Source organism: Sus scrofa, chromosome X (assembly GCF_054392235.1).
Source record: "Sus scrofa isolate SSC_HxYL_T2T_F1_AM1 chromosome X, Sscrofa_HxYL_maternal_Yorkshire_Landrace_v2.0, whole genome shotgun sequence".
In the NCBI taxonomy this organism is placed as follows: domain Eukaryota; kingdom Metazoa; phylum Chordata; class Mammalia; order Artiodactyla; family Suidae; genus Sus; species Sus scrofa.
The window spans coordinates 73,981,404-74,005,885 of NC_139401.1; the positions used below are offsets into that span (position 1 = coordinate 73,981,404).

The window sequence follows — 24,482 nt, forward strand, 5'->3', positions numbered from 1 at the left end:
ATTTTGTTAATTGCTTTGGATTGCTACTTTGGGTCTTTTTTTTCCCTACCCTTCTTTATTTTCCTTGTCTTGATTTGTTGACTATCTTTATTGTTGTGTTCAGATTGCTTTTTCTTTTTTATTTGTGTGTCTATTATAGTTTTTGGTTTGTGGTTCCCATTAGATTTGGATATGACCATCTATGTGCATACAGAATTGTTTGGGTTTGCAGTTCTCTTATTTTCAAGTGCATGTTCAATGTTCTCCATGTGTCTTCTCCTTTTCTCATGCCTGCTAGTTTTTATATAATTTTTGTCAATAGGTGATTTTCTACCTTTATATTATCTTTGTTTTTACCAGTGAGTTTTCTAATTTGAAATTGTCTTATTTCTAAATGTGGCTTTTTTCTTTTCTGTTTAGAAAAGTTCCTTTAGTAGTTGTTGTCAAAATATTTTGGAGGTGATGAATTCTTTTAGCTTTTACTTGTCTGAAAAGCCTTTGATCTCTCCATCGAATCTGAATAAGAGCCTTGCTGGGTATAGTATTCTTGGTTCTGGGTTCTTTCCCTTCATCACCTTAAATATATCTTGCCACTCCCTTCTAGCTTGCAGAGTCTGTACTGAAAGATCAGCTGTTTTCCTTGTGGGGGTTCCTTTGTATGTTATCTGTTGCTTTTCCCTGTGGCATTAACTTTTTTTCTTTGTGTTTAATTTTTGTCAGTTTGATTACTATGTTTCTTGCTGTGTTTCTCTTTGGGTTTATCCTGTGTGGGATTCTCTGTGCTTCCTCAACTTGAGTGAATGTTTCCTTTCCCATATTAGGGACATTTTCAGCTGTAATCTCTTCAGATATTTTCTCTGGCCCTTTCTCTCTTCTCCTTCTGGAACTACTATGATGCAAATGTTCATACATTTGATATTCTCCCAGAGATCTCTTAGACTTTCCTCAGTTCTTTACATTCCTTTTTCTTTATTTTTTTCTGTGGAAGTAATTTCCACCACTCTGTCTTCCATGTCACTTAATCATTCTTCTGCATCCATTATCCTGCTGTTGATTCCTTCTAATGTATTCTTCATTTCAGATATTGTGCTATCCACCTTCGTTTCCTTGTTCTTTAGGTCTCCTAGCTCTTTGTTAAACATCTCTCATAATTTCTCTGTGTCTCCATTTTTTCTAAGGTCTTGGATAATGTTTGCTATCACTCTGAATTGGATACTTTTTCAGATAGATTACCTATTTCCTTTCAATTACTTGTTTTTGTGTGTTTTTGTCTTGTTCCTTTTTCTGAAAGCTATTTCTTGGTCATCTCATAATATCTTTCTATATTTGTTGTCCCCTTGATGACAGGTATGTAGATACAGCAGCTGATGCCTCATCTTCGAGTTCTCAGGGGTGGGAGTGGCCCACCTGTACCTAGATCACGTGATGGGAGCAGTACTTTTATGCTACCTCTCCTGAAGCTGGGTGGCTGTTAGGAATGGAGTCCGTGTAAGTGTTGGCAGTGGTTTATAGGTCACAGGATTGCTTTTGTGGCAGGAGGTGGGGGTTTAGGACTGGATCCTGTGACCCCTCCTGCTTCCAGATAGCTTTCAGGACATTTTCCTATAAATAGCAATGTCAGCAGTTGATCCTGCAGTCCCTCCCTTTGTTGGAGAGGCTCTAGGGACTGCTCTCTGTAGCCGGAGAGGCAGGTGTCCTGGGAGTGTTCTCTGTAGCCCCTGAGACAGGGGATGCTCCCTAATTATTGCTAAGAGGCTTTCTCTGTAGCTGTAAGGCCTGCACATTTCCAACAGTTCCTCCTCCTACTGGGCTGATGATAAAGTGTTTCCTAAAGACATTGTGAAGTAAAAATATGCACAGGCAGGCCCCTCTCCATTCCTTTGGCTAGCCATGCAACATCCACTAATTCTGTGGTCCCCTGCTTGATTGTTGTTGGCAGGGATCATGGAGCTTGTGCTATTCCCACGATCACTCTGTCAATCTGCCAGGCTGTTTGTGTCTCCCAGGCTGTGTGTGTTGTTTTCAGGTTCCTTTTGCCCCTTCACTGAGCCTTTTGGGGCTTTCCACCTGCCCATCTGACCTCCTGAGACTCTCAGAATCCTTTGTCCTGTTTCCAAGTTCACCTTCTTCACCCCTTATGAGGATTGTGGCTCTTCGCCTGCCCACCAGGCCTTTCGTGACTCCCAGGACATTTTGCACTGTTTCTGAAATAGCTTTACCATTTCAATGGGCTTTTCACATCTCTTCACCCACAAAGAAGGCCTCTTGCAGATTTCCAGGATCCTTTGCACGACTTCTGAGATATCTTTCTCTGCCCTCTAGGAAATTTTTGTCTCTGCACCCACTCCAGAAGACCCCTTACAGAATCCCAGACATTCCACCCTCTGTCCCCATGGCAAGTTGCAGCTCTGTGCCTGCCCAGAAGGCCCCTTGAGACTCCCAGGATATTTCCCTGTTTCTGAAGTAACTTTCTCTACCTTGTAGGGAAATCATGACTTTGTGCCCACCCAGGAGGCCCCTTGTGGAATTCAGCCCCTCCACCATACTTCAGAAATAACTTTTTCTACCCGCTAGGTAATTTGTGGCTCTCTGTTAGCTCAGGTGGCCCCTTGCAGTATCCTGGACAGTCTGCACTGTTTCCAAAATCATCTTCTGCCCGCTAGGCAAATTGCAGCTCTGCACCCACCAAGAAGGCTCCTTACAGCCTCAGAGAATCCTTCCTTGTTTCTAAGGTAACTTTCTCCAGCTTGTATGGAGATTGTGGCTTTGTGCCTGCACAGGAGGTCCCTTGCAGAATCCTGCCCCTCCGTACTGCTTCAGAGATAACTTTCTCCACCCCCTGGGTAATTTCAGCTGTGTGTCTGCCCTCAACGCCCTTTTCAGATTCCCAAGACCCAGGATGTTTTGTGCTGCCTCTGAAATAACTTTCTTCACCCCCTATGCAAATCGGGGCTCAAACCTTAATCTATGGTGCATACAAAGAAATTTAATTTTTTCTTGTAATGTCATTTATAAGACTTTTTCTCTGTTTCTTGGGAGAACTTTTAGCATCACTAGTCACACTTCGTATGATTTCCATGGTGTTATTCAAGGTTTACGTTATTGCACCAAACATGATGAAAAATCTTGAAATCCGAAAGAGATCACTTTTTACTGTGATATGCAATTCACTGGTGAGATAAACTATTCACATGGAGATGATTAGTGTCATACTGCCTTTTAAGTGGATACTGGCAACACTTGAACTCACCACAATAGCAATAGGAGGTGCCTATGAGATTATTACTATAGTACAATATGCACTACAGTTAATTTATGCAATTATGATTTAATACTATGACTTTATTCTTGCTGACATTTCTTTTGACTGTAAATGCCATCATGTGTGGTCGGTATTTGTGTACCTAATAAAAATTCTAATGTTTTATAATAGATTCTTTCTTATAATAGATTCTTGCTTTGTTTTGTACAGTACAGTTTCATTTTAAATCCCTTTCTTTTCTTCATGCCATTTATTAAAATGGGGAAAAGGAGGGGAGGCAAAGTGTGTGCGCATGTGTGTGTGTATAAATATATAATCTTCTATATTGCTCATAATTTAAAATATAACATTTCTTTTCTCCAACAAGGAAAATAGTATCAAGTCATTTCCTTAATTTAAAAAAAATCTTCATTAAAATTGTTATTCTCCATTGTCCATAGCATTGGTGAAGTAGGTATCTACCCACATGGTAAAAGCTCTCTAATGAGAGAAACATGTCTATTTTGTCCGCCTGTCTATGCTCAGTATATAGCATTAAGCTTGGCAAATAGAGGTGCTCAATAAAACATCTGTTGAATGAATAAAGGAATTTATGGTTCACTGCAATCTGATTTTCTCTTCAACTCCACAGAAACTGCTATTGTTATTTATCATTGTTGTTATTTATCTAACTTCCAAGTCTGATGAATATATTTTTAATCCTATAATCTTGTTTCATTTTTAAATTTTTTTTATTTTTAAAAATTTTACTGGAGTATAGTTGTTTTACATTGTTTTGTTAGTTCCAGGGTGAACAACAAGTGATTCAGATCTATATACATATATACACATATATTCATTCTTTTTCAGATTCTTTTCCCATATAGGTTATTACAGAATATTGAGTTGGGCTCCTTGTGCTCTACAGTAGATGCTTGTTGATTATTTTATATATAGTGGTATGTTGATCCCAACTTCCTAATTTATCCCTGACCACCTATGTTTCTGCCGAGACCAGCTCAGCAGGATGGGGCTGAAGAAAGGGTGCTGTGAAACTTAACGAAAAAAGTTAACATAAAACAAGACACAGAAACATTTATCTTAAGTAAAGGTGGGAACCGGCGGACTCAAGGTCTCAGGGACCAAGAGCACTGCCTTAAGAAACCACACTGCTTTTATTGTGTTTTTTAGGATTATGCCACGTGAGAAGGGGGTTGTAGGTGCAAGATATAGGTTTTTTTTTTAAGTTATTTTAAAAGTCACATAGCTGGTTGCTGATTAAGCTTTTATTCTGACCTTTAGGCATTTAACAATCATTAGCTTTTGAGGAAGCTTGGCATCAGCTGTCTATGCATAGCATCTAGAGAATCACCATTGTGCTTCTGCAGACAGGTGTGCCTATCTGCAGCAACCCAGTGTGCCTAGGTTTGCACCTTGGTTCTTCTTTGCTAATGCATATCCAGCTAATGACCCCTCATAAATCCCTTGGAGCTATGGGGCTCCTCTTTTATTCTTAAGAGGACATATCATGCTGTGCAAACGGTGTGCCAATCTGCCTAGACCAACGCATTAAGTCCTCATTCAGCTGACCCTATGAATAACTTATGCCTTTAGGTCTTTGTTCTTAAGCTTAAGTCATTCACCGTCACTGCGACTGTTTTTCAAGCAGGAGGATGGGGTAAAGGAAAGCAGGACAAGATAGAGTTTTCAGCAAAGAGGATAAGAAAATATTATAAAAATATGTCTCGTGACATGTTTCCCCTTTGGTAACCTTAAGTTTGTTTTGAAACCTGTGAGTCCATTTTGTAAATAAGTTGATTTTCATCATTTTTTTAGAGTTCTACATATAAGAGATCTCATATGACATTTGCCTTTCTCTGATTTACTTAATTTAGAATGGTAATCTCTAGCCCCATTGATATTGCTTCAAATGGCATTATTCCATTCTTTTTTATGGCTGAGTAATATTCCAATGTATATATGTACCATATCCTCTTTATCCATCCATCTGTTGTTATACATTTAGAATACTTCCATGCTTTGGCTATTGTAAATAGTGCTGCAGTGAACATTGGGGTGCAGGAATCTTTTCAAATGATGGTTTTCTCCAGATATATATGCCTAGGAGTAGGATTACTAGATCATATGGTTGTTCTATTTTTAGTTTTTTAAGGAACCTCCATACTGTTCTCCATAGTGGTTGCACAAATATACATTCCCACCAACAGTGTAAGAAGGTTCCTATTTTTCCACATCCTCTCCAGCATTTATTGTAGACTTTTTTTTTGTCTTTTTGTCTTTTTAGGGCTGCAGCCATGGCATATGGAGGTTCCCAGGCTAGGGGTCTAATTGCAGCTGCAGCCACCGGCCTATGCCAGAGCCCCAGCAACACCAGGTCCGAGCCACATCTATGACCTACACCACAGCTCACAGCAATGCCGGATCCTTAACCCACTGAGTAAGTCCAGGGATGGAACCCACAACCTCATGGTTCCTAGTCATATTTGTTTCCGCTGTGCCACAACAGGAACTCCTATTGTAGACTTTTTAATGATTACCATTCTGACTAGTGTGAGGTGTTATCCCATTGATATTTTGATTTTCACTTCTCTAATAATTATTAATGTTGCATCTTTTCATGTGCATTTTGGCCATCTATGTGTCTTCTTTGGTGAAATGAATATGTAGATCTTCTTATTTTTGGTTGGGTTGTTTGTTTATTTTTGATATGGAGCTGCATGAGCTGTTTATTTATTTTGGAGATTAATCCCTTGTCTGTCACTTAATTTGCAAACATTTTGTCCTATTCTGTGGGTTGTCTTTTCATTTTGTTTATGTTTCCTTTGCTGTGCAAAAACTTTTGCGTTTAATTTGGTCCCATTTGTTTATTTTTTTTTAATTTTCATTACTCTCGGAGGTGGATTCAAAAAGATATTGCTGCAATTTATTTATTTATTTATTTCAAAAAGTGTTCTGCCTATGTTTACCTCTAAGACTTTTATAGTGTCTAGCCTTACTTTTAGGTCCTTAATGCATTTTGAGTTTATTTGTGTGTATGGTGTTAAAGAATATTCTAATTTTATTCTTTCACATGTAGCTGTCCAGTTTTCCCAGCACCACTTATTGTGTATTTTTGCATCCTTTGTCATAGATTAATTGACCATAGGTGCTCTCTATCCTGTTCCACTTATTTGTGTTTTGTTTTTGTGCCGGTATCATACTGTCAATTACTCTAGGTTCGTATTATAATCTGAAATCAGGTAGCCTGATTCCTCCAGCTCCATTTTTTTTTGTCAAGACTGCTTTGGGTATTTGGGGTATTTTGTGCTTCCATACAAATATTTAAAATTTTGATTCTGGGACTTCCCACCACAGTGCAGTGTAAACGAATCTGACTAGGAATCATGAGGTTGAATGTTTGATCCCTGACCTTGCTCAGTGGGTTAAGAATCTGGCATTGCTGTGAGCTGTGGTGTAGTTTGCAGATGCGGCTCGGTTCTGGCATTGCTGTGGCTGTGGAGTAGGCTAGCAGCTCTGATTTGACCCCTAGCCTGGGAACCTCCATATGCTGCAGGTGTGGCCCTAAAAAGCAAAAAAAAAAAAAAAAATTGGTTCTGGAGTTCCCTGGTGGCTCAGAAGGTTAAGAATCTGCTGTTGTCACTGCTATATCACAGGTTCAATTACTCACCTGGGAATTTCCACTTGCTATAGACATTGCAAAAAGAAATCCTAGTTCAGTGACAAATACCATTAGTAAATTGATAGGAATTGCATTTAATATGTAGATTGTCTTGGGTAATATAGTCATTCTGACCAATTGCGATTTTTCTAATCCAATACATGGTATATCTTTCTACCTGTTTGTGTCATCTTCATTTTCTTTTATTAACATAGTTTTCAAAGTATAGGTCATTTTCCTCCTTAGGTAGGTTTATTCCTACTTAATTTATTCTTTTTGATGCAGTGGTAAATAGGATTGTTTCCTTAATTTCTCTTTTTGATATTTTGTTCTTAATGTATATGAATGCAAGAGAGTTCTGTATATTATTTTTTTTAACTACAACTTTACCAAATTCATTAATGATCTCTGGTAGTTTTCTGGTATGAGCTCCAGGATTTTTCTATGTATAGTATTATGGCATCTGAAAACAGTGACAGTTTTACTTCTTTTCTAATTTCGATTATTTTATTTCTCTGTTTTCTCTGATTATCATTGCTAGAAATTCCAAAAGTCTAATAAAAATGGTGAGAATGGACATCTTTGTCTTGTTCCTGATCTTAGAGGAATTGCTTTCATCTTTTCACTGTTGAGTATTATATTAGCTGTGTGTTTGTCATGCATGGTCTTTATTGTATGAACCTATGTGAGGTAGGTTCCTATGCCAACTTTCTGGAGAGTTTTTGTAATAAATGAGTGTTGAATTTTGTCAAAAGCTTTTTCTGCACCTACTGAGATGGTCATGTGGTTTTTATTCTCCAATCAGTATCACACTGATTGAATTGCAGGTATTGAAAAATCCTGGCATCCCTGGGATAAAGCCGACTTAATCACATTGTATCATCCTTTAAATGTATTGGTGGATTCAGTTTGCTAATTTGTTGAGGATTTTTGCATCTATGCTCATTAATGGTATTGGCCAGTAATATTCTTTTTGTAGCATCTTTTGTTTTGGTATCAGGGTGATGGTGGCCTAATAAAATGAGTTTGGGAATATTCCTTCCTCTCTGAATTTTGGAATAGTGTCAGAAGGATAGGTGTTAACTCTTCTCTAAATGTTTGGTAGAATTCACATGTGAAGACATCTAGTCCTGGACTTTTGAGTGTTGAATGTTTTTAAATCACAGTTTTAGTGTCAGTATTGTGATTAATTCATATTTTCTGTTTCTTCCTGGTTCAGTCTTATAAAATTGTACCTTTCTAAGGATTTATTCATTTCATCTAGGCTGTCCATTTTATTGGCATATAGTTGCTTGTAATTGTCAATTATGATTCTTTGTATTTCTTTGGTGTCAGTTATAATTTCTTCTTTTTCATTTCCAATTTTCTTGATTTGAGCCCTCTCCTTTTCTTATCAGTCTGATTAAAGGAATTTCAATTCTGTTTATCTTTTCAAAGAACCAACATTTAATTTCATTGGTCTTTTCTATTTTTGTCTCTGTTTCATTTGTTTCTAATTATTTTTATGATTTCCCTCCTTATACTAACTTTGGAGTTTGTTTTTCTCTCAGTAGTTGCTTTAGGTTAAAGTTAGGTTGTTTGAGATTTTTCTTGTCTCTTGTGGTAAGATTGTATCACTATAAACTTCCCTCTTAGAACTGTTTTTGCAGCATCCCATAGATTTTGGATTGTTGTGTTTGCATTTTCATTTTCTTCCAGTACTTTTTTATTTCCTCTTTGATTTCTTCAGTGAATCATTGGTTGTTTAGTAGCATATTGTTTAGCCTCCAGGTGTTTGGTTTTTTTTTACTTTTTTTTTCCTGTAGTTGATTTAGAAGCTTATAATATTATGCTTGATATGATTTCAACGTTCTTAAATTTACTGAGGGTTGATTTCTTGCTCAGCATGTGATCTATCCAGAAGAATGTTCCACTTGTGCTTGAAAAGAATGTATATTCTGCTACTTTCAGATGGAATGCTTTATAAATATTCATTAAGTCCATCTGGTCTGATGTGCCATTTAAGGCCTGTGTTTCCTTATTGATTTTCTGTCTGGATGATCTGTCCATTGCTGTAAGTGCGATGTTAAAGTCCCTTACTATTGCTGGGCTATTGTCAATTTCTCCTTTTATTGCTGTTAGCAGTCGTCTTATGTTTTTGAGGTGCTCCTATGTTGGGTACATATTTATTTACAATTGTTGTATCTTCTGAGATTGATTCTTTGATTAGTATGTAGTGTCCTTTTCTGTCTCTTGTAACTGTGTTTATTTTAAAGTCTATTTTGTCTGATATGGTATTGATACTCCATCATTCTTTTGATTATCATTTGCATAGAATACCTTTATCCATCCTCTCACTTTCAGTCTGTATGTTTCCCTAGATCTGAGATGGGTCTCTTGTAGACAGCATAGATATAGGTCTTGTTTTACCATCCATTCAGCCAGACTATGTTTTTTGGTTGAAACATTTAATCCATTCACATTTAAGGTAGTTATTGATATGTATTTCTTATTGCCATATTAAATTGTTTTGAATTCGTTATTGTAGATCTTTTTTCTTCCTTCCTCTTTTGTTCTTTTCCCTTGTGATTGATGACTATCTTTAGTGTTGTGTTTGGATTGCTTTTTTCTTTTTTTGTGTGTATCTGTAGTAGATTTTTTGTTTGCAGTTACAGTTAGCTTTTGATATAGCAGTCTATAGCTTTTAATATTTTTATATATATTGATATAGCTTTTAATATTTTTTCTTTGTTTTTAATTTTTGTCAATTCGATTAATATGAGTCTCAGGGTGTTCCTCCTTGGGTTAATCCTGTAAGGGACTCTGTGATTCCTGTACTTGAGTGAATCAAATCCTTTACCCACAAACTGGAAAATAAATATACCCTGGAGGTTCTCCCACAAGAATGAGAGATCTGAAGCCCATGTCTGGCTCCCTAGCCTGGAGGGTCTGGCATTAGGAGTCAGAGCCCCCAGATCATTTGGCTTTGAATATCACTGACGCTTGGGTGCAGGAGCTCCACAGGACTGGGGGAAATAGAAAATCCATTTTAGGAGGATGGACACAAGGTTTCATGTGCACTGGGGCCCAGGGAAAAGCAGTGAAGCCATAGCAACTTGGGCTAGACCAACCTGCAGGTCTTGAAGGGGCTCCTGGGGAGGTGGGGGTCAGCTGTGGCTGAAGTTTTACTAACGCTATGACAGATGGTTACATTTCTCAAAGACTTTATGATACCAAATTCCCTTTATGTCATTAACCATCCATGAAAAATAATGTTGAAAACATAATAATGCTAGTTGCTTTTAAAGATCTCAATGAGTAGGGCTATACAAATATATTGTCTTTTAACTTCCTAAATACTTTCTATTATTCACTTTATTTTACTCACAACATTATGTTACCCCTTCTCTTTGGTATTTTTTCTCATTTTATTCTCTTAATTTCTGTCTTATTTATTTCTATTTGGGGTCACTGTTTTTAAAAAATGGCATTATTATCTGCTGGGAGGTGTTGACCTAAATCAAACAGACTGCCAGACACTTCTCCAGAAAATTTGGTCTTATTTGGGATCATAAGAGAATTGCAATTTGAGATCTGCAACAATGGTAAGCCATGCACAAGTTCCCAGAGGGCAAGAAAAGGAAAGCAAAAGGAAATTTGGAGGGCTAATCAGTATAAAAGGGTTCACTCATCTCCACACCCTCTCCAGCATTTATTGTTTGTAGAATTTTTGATAATGGCCATTCAGGCTAGTGTAAGGTGGTACTTCATAGTAATTTTGATTTGCATTTCTCTAACAATTAGTGATGTTAAACATCTTTTCATGTGTTTTTTGGCCATCTGTAAGGAGAACCTCTATAAATTTTATCATTTGAGTCTTAATAATGATAAAGTGTCATTAATGTGTTTTATCAAACCAGAATATTAGGGTGTTAAACATAAAGTATAGTAAAACCAGCCAAATGGTGTAGATTTTTCAAATTACCTGGCCAGTAAAATGGGTTCTTCCATCACTATGAAGTTTAAGAGGAATTCTCCAGATAGGGATAATTGTTTTAAATTTTATTGGAGTATAGTTGACTTACAATGTTGTGTTAGTTTCAGGTCTACAGCAAAGTAATTCAGTTATACATATATTCATTCTTTTTCAGATTTTTCCACATATAGGTTATTACATAATATTGAGTAGAGTTCCTTGTGCTATACAGTAGGTCCTTGTTGATTATTTATTCAATATATAGTAGTATGTGTGTGTTAATCCCCAAATACTAATTTATCCCTCTCCCACCATCAGTTTCCTCTGTGGTAACATAGATGTGATTTCAAAATCTGAGTCTGTTTCTGTATTGTAAATAAATTCTTTTGTATCATTTTTATTAGCTTCCACACATAGTGATGTCATATATTTGTCTTTTCCTGTCCAATTTATTTCAATTAGTATGACAATCTCTGGGTCCATCCATGTTGCTGCAAATGGCATTATTTTGTTCTTTTATATGGATGAGTATTATTTCATTGTATACAAGTATCTTCTTTATCTATTCCTCTGTCAGTGGGCATTTAGGTTGCCTCCATTCCTTAGCTATCGTAAATAATTCTATAATGAATTATAGGTGCATGTATCTTTTTTAGTATTTTTTTCATTTTATTTTTATTAGGGTTATAGTTGATTTGATTTTATTTTATTTTATTTTATTTTATTTATTTATTTATTTTGTCTTTTAAGGGCCGCACCTATGGCATATGGAGGTTCCCAGGCCAGGTATCGAATTGGAGCTGTAGCAACCAACCTGTACCACAGCCACAGCAACACGGGATCTGAGCCACATCTGCAACCCACGCCACAGCTCACAGCAATGCTGAATACTTAACCCACTGAGAAAGGCCAGGGATCAGATCTGAAACCTCATGGTTACTAGTTAGGTTCGTTAACTACTGAGCCATGACAGGAACTCTGATTTAATTTTATTTTTATTAGAGTGTAGTTGTTATGATTTTCTCTGGATAGATACCCAGGAGTGGGATTGCTGGATCATATGATTTTATACTTAGTTATTTGAGAAACTTCCATACTGTTCTCTGTACTGGTTGTAACAATTTACATTCCCACCAACAGTATAGGAGAGTTCCCTTTTCTCCACACCCTCTCCAGCATTTATTGTTTGTTGACTCTTTGATGATGGCTGTTCTGACTAGTGTGAGATGATACCTCACTGAAGTTTGCATGTGCATAGTGGATAGCTACACGTAAAAAAATAAAATTAGAACATCTCTAATACCATACACAAAAATAAACTCAAAATGGATTAAAAACCTAATTTAAGGCCAGATACTATAAAACTTTTAGAGAAATACATAGAGCACCCTTTGACATAAATCACAGGAATATCTTTTTGGATCCACCTCTTAGAGTAATGAAAATAAAAACAAACATAAACAAATGGGACCTAATTAAAGCTTTTGCACAACAAAGGAAACCATAAGCAAAATCAAAAGACATTGTTAATCCATTCCAAAAGCAATAGTTTGCATCCATTAACCGCAAAGTCCCGATCCCTCCCACTCCCTCCCACTCCCCCTGGGCAACCACAAGTCTATTCTCCAAGCCCATGAGTTTCTTTTCTGTGGAAAGGTTCATTTGTGCCATTTATTAGATACAAGATATGAGTGATATCATATGGTATTTGTCTTTCTCTTTCTGACTTGCTTCACTCAGTATGAGAGTCTCTAGTTCCATCCATGTTGCTGATCCTGCTGTGTAGCACTGAGAACTATGTCTAGATAATTTAAATGCAGCACAACAATGGGAGAAATAATTATGTATACATGTATGTGTAACTGGGTCCCCATGCTGTACAGTGGGAAAGAAGTGTGTTAGGGGAAATAACAACAAAAAACAAATTTAAAAAAAAATCAAAAGACAAGCCACAGAATGGGAGAAAATATTTGCAAATGAAGTGGCCAACAAAGGATTAATCTCCAAAATATACAAACAGCTCATGCAGCTCTACATTAAACAAACAATTCAACAAAAAATGAGAAGATCTAAAAAGACATTTCTCCAAAGAAGACATATACTTGACCAAAAAGCACGTGAAAAGATGTTCAACATCATTAATTATTATGGATAATCTTTTGGAAAGGGCTTTAGCCACAGAAGTGGCAGTAGCTTCTCTTCAAGGAAAGCCTTAAGTCTAGTGTGAAAGCATACAGATTAAAACTAAAATTTATATATATATATGGAGGAATTTGTATGAAATGCATTTTCCAGACATTAGGAAATTTTTCATTGTCCATTAGGCAGTTTAAAATGTCTGAGAGTAGTATGAACAAGCTTCCCTAGATTATACTTTGGACAAGTGGAACAAGTGAGACAGTAGAACAAGTGAGATAGGCAATTGTTGTGGCCTTATTAATATTTCCCTATAAATATTGATTCATGAAGGATATCATTTTGCCAGTATACTAATGGTTTAATTCATGTACATTGGTAAGAAGTGTGAACTTTAGGGTCTCTGGTAGGATTAAGTTGTTATTTGTTCCAAACCAGAGCTTTCTCTTTTTATCAAGCCAATGATTAAGTTTTTTTTAAACAGAGGATAGTTGGAGACTAAAAGTACCCATCAGCCATCACATACAAAGTTTGGTATGAGGAAGAAGTCAAGTAGCAGTCATTACTCTTACTGCTTCATGAAGTGTTTTTTTTTTCTTCTTGTGTTTGTGTTTTCAATGAAAAACAAGAAGAAATTTAATTTTTAATTGTAGTACTATACAGCAATAATACAAAAATACTGGAATTTCATTATATTTAGAATTCTAATATTTTTTGAGTAACAGTGGATCTTGTATTGTATAGGAGCTGAATGGTATTTTCTGCTAGCAGTAAAGGTTTCTATTTCTACTGGTAGTATAATAAGAAGAAACCCAGAAATTCACAGATCCTGCCTTAGCAATTGCCTTTTCTCCCTTCAGAGTTTATCTTCCACCAACAACAAAACTTATTTATCAAAGTTTCACTTCATTATTAGCTGGCCAGACATCTGATACCCTAATGTAGAGCTACACAGCATTCTATGCTATAGCACATACTTTAGGATTAAGGATTAGGTGACTCCTCTTTATCCTTGGAATAAAAATATTTGGATTAGCTCTCTCAAATAGAAATATTTGAACAAGCACCCCATTTCTAAGTCTGTTTTAACTAAACTAATGAAGAAGAAAGGAAGAGAGAAAAGACTATGTGGCCTGTTTTAAAGAAGGTGACTTGATCTAGATTTGAGGCAGGAAGATGGAGATAGATGTCCCACATCCAGGTCTTTGGCATTGCATTAACATTAGGGGGCACCATTCATATCCTACTAATCTACGAGAATTGTGTTCCCTAAAGTTAAGCAATATATAGTCTGTGTGGGCATTTTCAAAAATGGTCTCTTTCAAAATTATGAACCCTTCACCCATTAATGCCTGGCGCAATCTGGGATTAATACTCTGAACATTCTGAGTAAGAGAGTGACTCAAGTCAGACTTAGCATGGAAAAAGGGAATTAGAGTCTTCTACAGCAGTTCTGAACCCTTAGAAAAACACATACGCAAATGTCACTTTACAGAACAATAAAATAGGATAATTTACCAGGAACTATGAAACTAGAAGTCAAAAAAAATGTAAAAACATGCCAGCTCTGAATCTGAAGGTAAATGTTTTAGATGTTGCAAATGTATGATTCATTGCATACCTGTATGCAAAGTTAAATATAAAGGGATTACAATTGTCAGATTCTTCATTAATTTACCAGCATGGTATCTTTGAATGTTGGAATAGTACTTTAAATTCCAGACACTTATTCCCATATACTGCAATGAAGTATAGAATATCCAGCCACATTTTAAACATTTAATCTAAGCTATTAGGAAAAATGCCATTTCCAGAAATTTTCTGAAAAACACTTATAGAACCAGTGAAAAAGGCTATTTGATACAATCCAAATTGTTCTGTTACAGTTGTTTTTCCATCCCCTAATCTATCTCTAACAAAATCTATTATATAATTTTATTATGTTTACTGTAATAACTATTATATATGCTTTACAATCAAAGATGAATAAGCTAAGTCTCTTGCCATTATGGAATACTGGGTATATTTCACTCTTTTCCAATTAAAAACATTGTGATTGATATTAAATGAAATGTGAGAGTTCCCGTTGTGGCTCAGTGGTTAACAAACCCAACCCAACTAGTGTCCATGAGGATGCGGGTTTGATCCCTGGCCTTGCTCAGTGGGTTAATAAGGATATGGCATTGCCGTGAGCTGTGGTGTGGATCCCAGATGTGGTTCGGATCCCCAGTTGCTGCAGCTGTGGTGTAGACCAGCAGCTACAGTTCCAATTCAACCCCTAGTCTGGGAACTTCCATGTGCTGTGGGTGCAGCCCTAAACAGACAAAAAAAAAAAAAAAAAGGAAGAAATGTAAATGACAGGAAAGCTTGCTTTGAGGGTATATATCCTCTATTAGACCATAGGTACTTTAGGGCAGGGACTGGTCCTTGTACATCCTTGAATTTCCAGTGCCTGTACTATTGTAAACTCATGCTTTCACTCAACAAGTATCTGTTGACCCTCTACTATGTGCAGGTCAGTATTTTCAATATTGTATTTGCTTGGGATATAGCAGTGAACAAAAAACCTACTCATTTTAACAATGTAGTGGTAGACAAAAATTAGGTAAATACAGAAAAACATACTGAGGAGGAAAAGTATGTGAAAGAGAAAGAGGATGTGAGAAGTATGTGGAGGCAGGGCAATGAAAATTTACAAAGTCCTAGGAAAAGTCTTACTGAGAAGATGACTTTCAAGTTACGACCTGAAAGAAGTAGGGGAGCAGCCATGTAGATCATGGTTAAAGCACATTCCAGACCAGAGAATACTCTGAGGTGTTAATGTGCCAAACATAGTTGCAGAACAGCAAAAATGCCAGTATAGCTAAAGTGGATATAAAAAGGGAGAGTATTTGATGAGCTCAGAAAAGTAATGGGGAGCCAAATCATGTAAGTCCTTGTAGGTTATAGTCAGTACTTTGCTTTTTATGTTGTGAAGTAGGAAACCACTAGAGGTTTTTGAGCAGAGGAGTGGCATAAACAGACTTCCATTTTAAAGGATTACTCTGGGTTCTGTATTGAAAAAAAAGGTTGCAAGGAAATAAAAGATAGAAGGAGGGAGACCAGAAGGAGGCTATGTGATGATCTAGGCAAAAGATGATGATAGCTTGGACCAAAGTGTGGGAATGTTGGGGTGAAAAGAAATGGATGACAGCTAGTTGATGTAGAGTTCACAGCACTTTAGATGTGAGTGAAAGAGAGGAGCCCATAATGACAGTTAATTGAGATGAAGGCAACTTGCATGAGGATATGTTTTGGGGTCTTGAATGCTTTCATGAACTCAGTTTTGGATTTGTTAAATTTGGGAAGTATATTTGTGGATAAAAGCTTGCAAGTTGGTTGGAACTCTCTGTAGTCTACAGATCTCATGGGTTCTATACTTTCATGCTAGCTTACACATACAGCCTTCAGCAACTTGTTTTTTTTAAAAAATAGGAATTCTTCCTGCTTGTATGGCAGCCTATTATCTTCCCATGTTCTTCCCCAAGTTAGCTGGTGTTCATGTTTCATTCCTGAAAGCAATTGTCTGTCCTTAGATTTCAGGCCAAAGCATTGCCCTGTGACCTTGCGCCTCTGATGGGTTCATGGAAATTTATGATTTTGTATATTATCCAGTTGATCTTATTGTTAGAGTGGGAATGATACTTTTTACAACTTTCTGCATACCAAGTGGAAGCCAGAACAACCCCTATAATGTTTTTTATTATAATAATATTATTTAGCAATATCTAAGAGCTGTGGAAAGAACATAAGAATCACTGGAAGTAAAGCAAACATAGCTATAATAGAGCACATTTATATTTTAATGTCAATGTAGTAGAGTTGTTTTAACTTGGAGGAAACTTTAAGAAACTTATCCATCTTGCTGCAAAGAGATATTTACCTGATATTCAGCAATTTCTTTAGTTTAACTTCAGTTTATTTGTCTATGAAATTAACTAAAATTGATTTAATATTTTAGTTAAAATAATATTATATGATCGTTTTGCAGTAAAATCATTTATTTCTCACCTTCCAAATGATATATGCACAGAAAGAACAAAGTGCTCCAGAGTGTGTTTCCTCAAATTTTAGTACTGGTAGGATTCAGGGCTTCTATCATTTGTTTCTACCCTATTTGTATTTTTTACTGTTGCTTAAATATTTTTAAGTGAACATGTATGATTTTTACTAAAATGAAGTCACTGTACTTAAAAAGCCAATTAAATGTATTTTGAGTAAAGATTCAATCTGTTTACTTCTTAAGAGCTTAAAAAATTGAATCTATCACAAAAATCAGCAAGATAACAATGTGAAAACCATAATACAATGTTAAAAACTTAATAATATGCTATTATTTTCCTTTGTTAAACCAGGCATTTCTGACAGTTTTATAAAATGGAATCTTAACAGGAGTTCCTGTTGTGACTCAGCAGGACTAGTATCCATGAGGACTAGTATTCATGAGGATGTGGGTTCAATCCCTGGCCATGCTCAACGGGTTAAGGATAAGGCATTGCCACAAGCTGTGGCATAGTTTGCAGATGTGGCTGAGATCTGGTATTGCTATGGCTAAGATGTAGACCAGAAGCTGCAACTCTGATTTAGCCCCTAGCTTGGGAACTTCCATATGCTGCAGGTGTGGCTCTAAAAAGAAAAAAAAAATGGAATCTTAAAGTTTTAAAGATATTAGTATCCTTTATTAGCAATATTTCTCATTGAATCTAAGTAAACATCTATGTAATTCCTAAAAGCACAGGGTTTATCAACTTTGGCACTACTGGCACTTAGGCTAGATAATTCTTTGTTGTGGGAAGTTGCCCTGTGCTTTTGTAGAATTTTTAGAACATCCTTAGCCTCTACCCACCAGGTGCCAGTAACTATCCCCCCAACCACAGTTGTGACAACCAAATATATCTCCATACATTGCCAGATATCCTCTGGGTGGCAAAATTACTCCTCATTGAGGACCACTGTGATAATGGCATTTTGGAGGAGCTATTCATTTTTTTTCCATCAGCTTTAATAACTGAAGAAAAGTTATCAGATTTTATCTCACTGACCCTATCATCTGCCATAACTGAAGGAGAACATCAACAAGCTCTTGCCCAAAATCTTCCTCTGATCTTATTATCTGAATCATTATATTTTTAATTTACTATCATATATCTTGATGTTTTCATGCTTTATTTTCCACCAATAGATTATATGAGCTAAGAGGTCAAGAATCGTTTTCTATTTCCTATGTACATCACCTAGCTTTGGACCTTACACATTATATGACTTCAGTAAATGTTTATAGATATAAATCTACCTATTATTGATAAAAGCATTGTACTAGGCCTTGAAGAATATACAAAATATCAAAAAGACTAGTCTGGTCCTTCAAGAAGCATATTAGTAGCAAAACTAAAATAAATAAATATATATAATTAATAGGAAGGGGAATATGCTAAAAGCCATAAGGCTTTTGGAAGTTGTGGCATATGGAAGTTCCCAGGCTAGGGGTCGAATCAGAGATGCAGCTGCTGGCCTACACCACAGCCACAGCAATGCAGGATCCAAGCTGCCTCTGTGACCTACACCAGGATCTAGCAATGCTGGATCCTTAATCCACTGAGCAAGGCCAGGGATCGAGCCTGCATCTTCATGGATACTAGCTGGGTTCATTTCCACTGAGCCACAATGGGAACTCCCTAAAATGTGATTTTAAATAGAATTTCTTTTAACTTTATCTGATATTTCATTGTTAATATAAAGAAATGCAACAGATTTCTGTATATTAATCTTGTACTTTGTTATCTTGCTGAATTAATTTATTCTAATTGGAATTCCCATCGTGGCTCAGTGGTTAATGAATCCAACTAGGAACCATGAGGTTTCGGGTTCGATCCCTGGCCTTACTCAGTGTGTTAAGAATCCAGCGTTGCCATGAGCTGTGGTGTAGGTTGCAGACGTGGCTCGGATCTCGCATTGCTGTGGCTCTGGCATAGGCTGGCGGCTACAGCACTAGACCCCTAGCCTGGAAACCTCCATGTGCTGTGGGAGTGGCCCCAGAAAAGGCCAAAAAAACAAAACAAAACAAAACAAAAAAACTTATTCTAATAGTCTTTGTGTGGAACTCAGTTTTCATTTCTAATGTGTTAATCTGGATAAATATAATCCACATAAAAAATATCGAGTTGCTCAATTCTTAAGAGTGCAAAGACATCCTGAGGCCAAAATGTTTTCAGTGTTGCAGGTCTGCTGCTTTAACTACCTTGTAGGGTACCTTGTTACAAAGCAGTCCATTAATTTTCTTTCATTATTGTTTGTCATTTATTTTCCACTTAACATCCATCTTTTCTTTTATATTAATCTGAGCTGGTCATTATGAACAACTCAGCCAGCTTTTAGCTTTATTTGCAGATCTATCAGCACCAGTTTTTTAATTTTCTTTCCTTGTTTTTTCTCTTGAAATGTACTTCTGATATCAATGAGAGCTTGATATTTCCTTTGCCAAATAAACACTTTAATTTACTTCACAATTCTTCTTATTAAGTCATTTATACTGGTTATCTGATATATTTTAACATCTTTATCAAGTTGTAACATTTTCTAATTCTTTGAAAACTGTTACAGATTTGAGCTTTTTGGCAATTGGGAGTTTTAAAAATTACAAAATTGAGTTAAGTCACAGCGCTTAAAAAGGTAACTAGTTTTACCTTATAATTAGGACCTAAAATGTGTCATTCTGTTTGTTTACATTATCTATCAGCAGCTTTTTTTCTTGAATATTTTTCACCAATTGAGCACTTTGTCTCTTAATAACAGAAGGTAATGGTTACCAACAAAGTCACTATGTTCAGTGAAATATGTAATGCTATGTGTGCTGTGTTTTTAAGAGAACTCTAGAAATATGAGAGTTATTTAGTAAAAATCTGTTGAATAAACAGGAGAACTGGATCATGCATATTGCGATCAGAATGTTAAAGAAATTCAAAACCATACAATATAAAATCATTGTTGAAGGTAATAGGGTACTTATTTGCCTTTTTCAAAGAGCTCCTGGGAGGCCTGAATGTTATCTTCAAATTTTTGAAAAATATTCATAATAATGAAAAATAACTTCTTTTCAACCTTCTGGGGCAGTAGAACTTGATTTAGTGGGTAAAGTTAACAGGAAGACTAATTTCAGTTCAGTATAAGAACTTCCTGACAGAGCTTTCCAAAGCTCAAATGGGTTGGTTTAGTGTGTGTTCCCTGTTTTTGGGTTGGGTTTGTGACTGCATGTTAGGGAGGACTATTACATGGAGAATTCAGTGACCACATAGATGACTGCATTGGATGGTCAATAGACCCTTTATAACTCTTAGATTATGTGATTAATACCCTTTCACTTTTATTTCTTTTTTACTTTTTCATTAAAGCTGGTTTGCAGTGTTCTGTCAACTTTCTACTATACAGCATGGTGACCTAATTACACATACATGTATACATTCTTTTTTCTCACATTATCATGCTCCATCACAAGTGACTAAACAGAGTTCCCAGGGCTATACAGGAGGATCTCATTGCTAATCCATTCCAAAGGCAATAGTCGGCATCTATTATCCCCAAGTTAGCTATCCATCCCACTCCCTTCTCCTCACCATTGGCAACCAAAAGTCTGTTCTCCAAGCCCATGAGTTTCTTTTCTGTGGAAAGGTTCATTTGTGCCATTTATTAGATTCCAGATATAAGTGATATCATATGGTATTTGTCTTTCTCTTTCTGACTTATTTCACTCAGTGTGAAAGTCTCTAGTTCCATCCATGTTGCTGCAAATGGCATCATGTTGTTCTTTTTAATGGCTGAGTAGTGTTCCATTGTGTATATATGCCACAGCTTCCTAATCCAATCCTCTGTCAATGGACATTTGGTTTGTTTCCATGTCTTGGTTATTGTGAATAGAGCTTCAGTGAACATGTGGGTGCATGTGTCCTTTTTAAAGATGGTTTTGTCTGGATATATGCCCAAGAGTGGGATTGCTGAATAATATTGTAGCTCTATGTATAGATTTCTATGATACCTCCATACTGTTCTCCATAGTGGTTGTACCAGCTTACATTCCCACCAACAGTGCAGGAGGGTTCCCTTTTCTCCAATACCCTCCAGCATTTGCTATTTGTGGACTTATTAACGATATCCATTCTGACTGGTATAACATGGTATCTTGTGGTAGTTTTGATTTGCATTTCTCTAATAATCAGTGATGTTGAGCATTTTTTCATTTGTGTGTTTGGCCATCTGAATATCTTCTTTGGAGAACTGTCTATTCAGGTCTTTTGCCCATTTTTCCATTGGATAGAGATTTTTTGCCATTGAGTTATATAAGTTGTTTGTATATTTTAGAGATTAAGCCCTTGTCAGTTGTATCACTTGAAAGTATTTTCTCCCATTCAGTAAGTGGTCTTTTTTTTTTTTTTGGTTTCCTTTGCTGTGCAAAAGCTTGTCAGTTTGATGAGGTCCCACTGGTTTATTTTTGCTTTTATTTCTGTTGCTTTGGGAGACTGACCTGAGAAAACATTTGTAAGGTTAATGTCACAGAATTGTTTGCCTATGTTCTCTTCCAAGAGTTTGATGGTGTCTTGTCTTACATTAAGTCTTTCAGCCATGTTGAGTTTATTTTTGTGCATGGTGTGAGGGTGTGTTCTAGTTTCATTGATTTGCATGCAGCTGTCCAGATTTCCCAGCAACACTTGCTGAAAAGTCTGTCTTTTTCCTATTTTGTGATCTTGCCTCCTTTGTCAAAGATTAATTGACCATAGGTATCAGGGTTTATTTCTGGGTTTTCTATTCTGTTCCATTGGTTGGTCTGTCTGTTTTGGTACCAGTACCACACTGTCTTGTATACTGTGGCTTTGTAATATTGCCTGATGGCTGGGAGAGTTATGACTCCTGCTTGTTTTTTTGTTCCTCTGAATTGCTTTGGGAATTCTGTAATACATTCTTGTTTCTCACATTTTTATTTCTGAGTTAAATTTTTTGGACATGAAATTAAGCAGTAATACATGACTTGTGGCAAAATTAAATCATGATGAAGAGCATTGTATTCTTTGATAATTAGAAGCATTGTAATAAATAGTACTATCATGTATGTTTGTACTGGCAAGACTAAATAAGAAATTAACAAATCGAGGTTCTGGTTACATTTTTCTGTGAGTGTAATGAAGCATCTGGAAAGCCAGGTACAAAGCTGTATTCTTAAAAATAGGAGGACACCTCTGAGAGGCATGCACTGGATCTCAAAGCACAAAGCACATGGGTGAGCATCCCTTACTCATTCACATCATTCTAACTCTTTGACACATCTGTAATTTTTGTTTTACATATACAGTCCTTGTGCACTGAGACTGATGATCCAGAGGTCAGTTCCAGGGAGTATACTAGGGTTGGCTGTTTGGAGACAGGCTGAGTGGCTAGGGCGTAGTATACCATGGGCTGGGGAGCAGAGCACAATAGGCAAGGGAACCCAGGTAGAGGTCTGTTCCCAGAGGTGAAGCGAGGCACCATTGTTGGGGAAGGTGAAAGGAGAAGGGGCAGAACACCATAGGAATATCTTTCTATGTGCACACATGGACTCTGGCACAGGCTACAGGAGGCAAGTTGCTTCTTAAATGGGCTATGGGCAATGGGGCACCTTGTTCTGGCTACAGGTGGCCAGGTGCCTCTTGCATGGGCTAAGGATAGCAGGATGCCTCCTGCACAGGGTAAGCATGACAGAGCACCTCTTGCATGGTCTATAGGTGGGAAGGCGGGCAAACCACCACATTCATCTCAGACTCCAGAGGTTGACATGGCCTGCCAGTACTAAGGGTTCATGAACAAGCACTACCTGTGGGCCCAGTAATTTCAGAGGTGGGCACAGAGAGGGCGTGGCAACCCCAAACCAGCCATTGTTGCTCTCACTCCCCTGGGAATGCACATACCCTGTTCCTGCCACTGCCAAACTGGGTGCTGCCTACACATGCCTGAGGGTCATTTCCTATTCCCAGGGCCCTGAAACTAGAAACCTGTACCACTTCCCTGGGGGTCCTTGTCACTGCCAAGGGACCAGCAACTAGGCACTGGCTGATAACCCTGCCCATTGCCTCCATCTTACTGGAAGCAGATTCAGCACACCTTCAAGGGGATAAAAGCCTGCACACAGTGAGTAAAGAGACAGCAAGCATCCAATCAAAGCAGCCCTCACACCAAAAATACATAGTAAGCCTTCACAAAATGCCCGGGGGCACTCTTGCATATAAATAGCCCTCCAAGACTACAGTAGTTGGTTTCCCTAAACTCACAGAATAAGAAAAATATAAGCAAAATGAAGAAGCTCAGGAACCATTCCCAGTTAAAATAACAGGAACATTCACCTTAAGGAGCAAACAATGAAACAGACCTCTGCAGTTCAATAGACAACAAGTTCAAAAAGGAGATAGTGAAAATACTAAGGCAATTAAGAGCGAATATGAAGAAATTAAGAGCAGATATGAACATTAATGCAGATTACTTTAGAAAGGAACTAAAAAATATAAGGAGGTGCCAAGAAAAATTAGGAAATTAATTTACAGAGATGCAGGCTGAGTTAAAGGCTCTGAATTAAAGAGCAGAATAGCAATGCAGAGGAACAAAGTAGCGACTTGGAAGACAGAATAATGGAAAGCACCCAATCAGGACAACAGACAGAAATCTAAATGAAAAGACGTGAGAGTAGTATAAGAGATCTATGGGATAATATAAAATGGGACAATCTATGCATAATAGGGATTCCAGAAGGAGAAGAAAAAGAAAAGGGAATTGAAAATATATTTGAAGAAATTATGTCTGAAAATTTTCCAAATCTAAAGGAAACAGATGAAGATACAGAAAACACAGAGGGTCTCAAACAATTGAACCCAAACAGGCCCACATCAAGACATATTATAATAATGGCAAAAGTGAAAGACAAAGAGAGGATTTTAAAGGCAGCAAGAGAAAAACAAAGAGTTAATTTTAAGGTAACCCCCATGAGTTTATCAGCTGATTTCTCCACAGAAACACTACAGGCCAGAAGGGAGTGGCAAGATATATTTAAAGTACTGAAAGGGAAAAATTTGCAGCCTAGAATACTCTACCCAACAAGAATATCACTTAAAATAATATGAGAAATAAAGAATTTCTCCAACAAACAAAGACTAAAAGAGTACAGCAATACTAAATCCATTCTAAAAGAAACTGAAAGAACTCCTCTAAATAAAAAGAGGAAGAAATAGGTGGGAGGAAATCACAGTTGGAATGTAATCACTTAAATAAGCCAGTATATTTCAAAAAGAAAAAAAAACCTATTTTAAAAGCAACAATAAATACAAGGAACAGCAAAAGGATAAACAGGACGATGATTAAAAAAAAGGACATCAAAATCATAAAATGTGGGAAAGGAAAGTAAGAAAATCTAAACTCTTTTTTTTAGTGTGTTTGAGCCTATA

General features: G+C 36.8%; 1 protein-coding gene across 5 annotated transcripts in view; it reads left to right on the plus strand.

The window, feature by feature from the left end:
• TENT5D (terminal nucleotidyltransferase 5D) overlaps window positions 1-24,482 on the plus strand; it is a 90,751-nt gene that overhangs the window by 38,636 nt on the left and 27,633 nt on the right. Inside the window, exon 6 of one of the 5 annotated variants that reach the window (XR_014834755.1) lies at window positions 1,327-3,404. The exons of the other annotated variants lie outside the window; for them this stretch is intronic. The gene's annotated coding sequence lies outside the window, so the exon portion shown is untranslated. Of the gene's footprint in view, window positions 1-1,326; window positions 3,405-24,482 lie in introns of those variants that run through there. 5 annotated transcript variants of the gene reach the window in all.